This window comes from Silurus meridionalis, chromosome 19 (assembly GCF_014805685.1).
Source record: "Silurus meridionalis isolate SWU-2019-XX chromosome 19, ASM1480568v1, whole genome shotgun sequence".
Taxonomy (NCBI): Eukaryota; Metazoa; Chordata; class Actinopteri; order Siluriformes; family Siluridae; genus Silurus; species Silurus meridionalis.
In genome coordinates, this window is record NC_060902.1 from 338,645 (window position 1) to 343,644 (window position 5,000).

Here is a 5,000-nt window from a genome sequence, read left to right on the forward strand (position 1 = left end):
TATCCTCCTAAACCCCACTGTACATCCTCCTAAACCCCACTGTATATCCTCCTAAACCCCACTGTACACCCTCCTAAACCCCACTGTATATCCTCCTAAACCCCACTGGACATCCTCCTAAACCCCACTGTACACCCTCCTAAGCCCCACTGTATATCCTCCTAAACCCCACTGTACACCCTCCTAAACCCCACTGTATATCCTCCTAAACCCCACTGTATATCCTCCTAAACCCCACTGTATATCCTCCTAAACCCCACTGTACATCCTCCTAAACCCCACTGTATATCCTCCTAAACCCCACTGTACATCCTCTTAAACCCCACTGTATATCCTTCTAAACCCCACTGTACATCCTCCTAAACCCCACTGTACACCCTCCTAGACCCCACTGTACACCCTCCTAAACCCCACTGTATATCCTCCTAAACCCCACTGTACATCCTCCTAAACCCCACTGTATATCCTCCTAAACCCCACTGTACATCCTCCTAAACCCCACTGTACACCCTCCTAGACCCCAATGTACACCCTCCTAAACCCCACTGTATATCCTCCTAAACCCCACTGTACACCCTCCTAAACCCCACTGTACATCCTCTTAAACCCCACTGTACATCCTCCTAAACCCCACTGTATATCCTCCTAAACCCCACTGTACATCCTCCTAAACCCCACTGTACACCCTCCTAAACCCCACTGTATATCCTCCTAAACCCCACTGTACACCCTCCTAAACCCCACTGTATATCCTCCTAAACCCCACTGTATATCCTCCTAAACCCCACTGTACACCCTCCTAGACCCCACTGTATATCCTCCTAAACCCCACTGTATATCCTCCTAAACCCCACTGTACATCCTCCTAAACCCCACTGTACACCCTCCTAAACCCCACTGTACACCCTCCTAAACCCCACTGTATATCCTCCTAAACCACACTGTACACCCTCCTAAACCCCACTGTATATCCTCCTAAACCCCACTGTATATCCTCCTAAACCCCACTGTACACCCTCCTAAACCCCACTGTATATCCTCCTAAACCCCACTGTATATCCTCCTAAACCCCACTGTACACCCTCCTATATCCTCCTAAACCCCACTGTACACCCTCCTAAACCCCACTGTATATCCTCCTAGACCCCACTGTACACCCTCCTAAACCCCACTGTATATCCTCCTAAACCCCACTGTACACCTCCTAAACCCCACTGTACATCCTCCTAAACCCCACTGTACATCCTCCTAAACCCCACTGTATATCCTCCTAAACCCCACTGTACATCCTCCTAAACCCCACTGTACACCCTCCTAAACCCCACTGTATATCCTCCTAAACCCCACTGTACACCCTCCTAAACCCCACTGTATATCCTCCTAAACCCCACTGTACACCTCCTAAACCCCACTGTATATCCTCCTAAACCCCACTGTACACCCTCCTAAACCCCACTGTATATCCTCCTAAACCCCACTGTACACCCTCCTAAACCCCACTGTACACCTCCTAAACCCCACTGTATATCCTCCTAAACCCCACTGTACATCCTCCTAAACCCCACTGTATATCCTCCTAAACCCCACTGTACATCCTCCTAAACCCCACTGTATATCCTCCTAAACCCTACTGTATATCCTCCTAAACCCCACTGTACACCCTCCTAAACCCCACTGTATATCCTCCTAAACCCCACTGTACACCCTTCTAAACCCCACTGTATATCCTCCTAAACCCCACTGTACACCTCCTAAACCCCACTGTATATCCTCCTAAACCCCACTGTACACCCTCCTAAACCCCACTGTATATCCTCCTAAACACCACTGTATATCCTCCTAAACCCCACTGTACACCCTCCTAAACCCCACTGTATATCCTCCTAAACACCACTGTATATCCTCCTAAACCCCACTGTACACCCTCCTAAACCCCACTGTATATCCTCCTAAACCCCACTGTATATCCTCCTAAACCCCACTGTATATCACTGTATTTTGCACCTTTAATAGTTTTTTATTACACTACACTGTTATTATACTACACTGTTTTACTGCTGTTCTTTGCACCTCTTGACTGCTGCTGTTTTTTTTGCACTACACTGTTAATACACTACACTGTTATTATACTACACTGTTATAACACTAAACTGTTATTACACTACACTGTTATTATACTACACTGTTATTACACTACACTGTTATTATACTACACTGTTATTACACCACACTGTTATTACACTACACTGTTATTACACTACACTGTTATTATACTACACTGTTATTACACTACACTGTTATTACACTACACTGTTATTACACTACACTTTTATTACACTACACTGTTATTACACTACACTGTTATTACACCACTCTGTTATTACACTACACTGTTATTACACTACACTTTTATTACACTACACTGTTATTACACTACACTGTTATTACACCACTCTGTTATTACACTACACTGTTATTACACTACACTGTTATTATACTACACTGTTATTACACTACACTGTTATTACACTACACTGTTACTTATACTACACTGTTTTACTGCTGTTCTTTTGCACTACACTGTTCTGTTTATATTCACTGTAGTGTTTTCACTTCTCCTCACACAGTTCTGTATAATCAGAGTGTACAGCAGGTTTACTGGTCGGCGCTTCTCGGGTTTTGTGTCTTGTGTTTTTTGTTTGCACTCGATGCACTTTATGTAGTTTTGTGTTGTGTTGTAGCTCTGTTGTTGTTGTTTAGTGTAGCACCAGGGTTCCGGAGGAACATTGTCTCGTTTTTACTGTGTACTGTGTTCCACTGTGTCTAGTAGAAATGACAATAAAAGCCTCTTGACGTGACTTTACATCCTCCTAAACCCCACTGTGTGTTTTTGCCGTGTGTGTGTGCGTGTGTGTGTGTGCGCGCGCGTGGGGAGCAGAAAGAGTGAGGGGGGCTTGAAACCGCCTCTTACTTCCTGTGCCTTGTTTTGTTTTGTTTTGTTTGTGTCCTCGCGCGCGGGTTCTCCATGTTGGAACCAGAACGGAGCGCCGCAGAATCCAACCCGCTTCTGTTTCCGCTTCCAGAAAAAAGCAGCGGAACATCCATCCATTTCCGCTCCTACAGGCGGGGACCTGCCCACGATCTGCGCGAGCTGGACATTAATCACGGGGGAAAAGTCGCGCGCACGCGTGTGTGTGTGTGTGTGTGTGTGTGTGTGTGTGAAAGAGAGAGGGTGTGAGTGTATACAGTGTGTTATTAATGTTTATATTTTTGAGTGAGTGAGTGTGCGTGTGTGTGTGCGTGCGTGCGTGTGTGTGTGTGTGTGCGCGCGCGCGTGTGCGTGTGTGTGTTTTGATGAAAGTGAGATTGAAACACTGGATTATATTAGATGGAAAGTTCTGTCATCACACAAGTGCAAAGAGAAGATCTTCAACTGCCTTCCAAAACAGGTGAACAAACACACACACACACACACACACACACACACACACAGAGACAGAAACACCATCCAGAGATGCTACGAAATCTGAAAGTTTACTTCTAGCTGCATGTGGTCCTAGTAAAAGTACTTCAACTGAGTTGAGCAGAAGAAAGTTATCAAGCATCCACTGTCTAATGTCCTTTACACACTCCTCAACATTGTTAAGCTGATCTCTCTCATCTGGCTTTGCTGAAATATACAGCTGTGTATCATCAGCATAGCAATGGAAGCAAATACCATGTTTATGTATAATTTCACCCAGAGGCAGCAGATATAAAGAGAAAAGCAGTGGGCCTAAGACAGATCCTTGTGGCACACCGGACTTTACCTCAGAGAGTGTGGAGAACACACTATTTACATCATCAAATAGCGATCAGTCAAATAAGACCTGAGCCAAGAGAGAGCTGTTCCCTTTATTCCAACAACGTTCTCCAGTCCAGCAAGCAGGAGATGATGATCAATGGTGTGAAAAGCTGCACTGAGGTCGAGCAAAACAAGTAAAGAGACAAAACCCTGATCAGAGGCCAATAACAGTCATTTACCACCTTAACTAGCGCCGTCTCTGTGCTATGATGAGGCCGAAATCCTGACTGATACATTTCATAAATGTTCTTCCTCAGTAGATGTGAGCAGAACTGCTGTGCTACAACCTTTTCTAGAATCTTGGAGATAAAGGGGAGGTTTGATATTGGACTGTAGATGGACAGCTGACAGGGTGAAGGTCAGGTTTCTTAATTAGGGGGTTGATAACTGCAGTTTGAAGGATTTAGGTACAAAACCAGTGCTAATGGAAGAGTTTATTATTTTAAAACAGGTTCAATTCCCTCTGGAATGATCTGTTTGAGGAAACTTGTAGGTGAGGGATCGAGAATGCAGGTTGATGATTTTGATGAGGAAATAAATGAAATGAAGTCGTTCTCTTGAATAGGAGTAAAACTTTGTAATTGATGGTCTGTTATGATGACACTGCTGTCTACAGGGTTATTTATTAAATAGTTTGGATTTCTTGTCTGATGTTTTCAACTTTATTATTAAAAAGTTAATGAAATCATTACTACATATTGATGGTGTGCATGTGAGTTCCCACAGGGATCAATAAACTATTTGGATTCTGATTCTCTCCTCAGGTCAGGTGAAAACATGTTCTCTGAAGAAGCCCCGCAGCAGGAATATCTTTAAAGCTCTTTTCTGCTGCCTGCATGCACATGATGTCGTTCAGACTCCACCACCTTCCCATGATGCCTTGCTCCCCACTGCAGAGAATGGATCCATCACCAAAGTGAGAACATTCACAGTGTTAGGTTCTACAAGCTGTTCCTCATGTCTGATCTTCTGCAGATCTTTGCAATGAATTATTTACAGATTGATGATGAAGTCTGCTAATTGGTGTTGTAGTGTTTCCTGATTTGTTGAGAATAGTACAGTGTGTTGTGTTTGGTGTGTTGTGTTTGGTGTGTTGTGATTAGCTGAGTGTGATTGGTGTGTTGTGATTGGTGTGTTGTGATTGGTGTGTTGTGTT

General features: G+C 44.2%; 1 protein-coding gene across 2 annotated transcripts in view; it reads left to right on the forward strand.

Moving 5' to 3' along the window:
* Positions 1–2,956: 2,956 nt before the first annotated feature.
* LOC124402212 (carboxy-terminal domain RNA polymerase II polypeptide A small phosphatase 2) overlaps positions 2,957–5,000 on the forward strand; it is a 9,016-nt gene continuing 6,972 nt past the window's right edge. Inside the window, exons 1-3 of one of the 2 annotated variants that reach the window (XM_046875055.1) lie at positions 2,957–3,449; positions 4,609–4,760; positions 4,948–4,960. The gene's annotated coding sequence lies outside the window, so the exon portion shown is untranslated. The remainder of the gene's footprint in view (positions 3,450–4,608; positions 4,761–4,947; positions 4,961–5,000) is intronic. The other variant, XM_046875054.1, reaches the window with a different exon arrangement.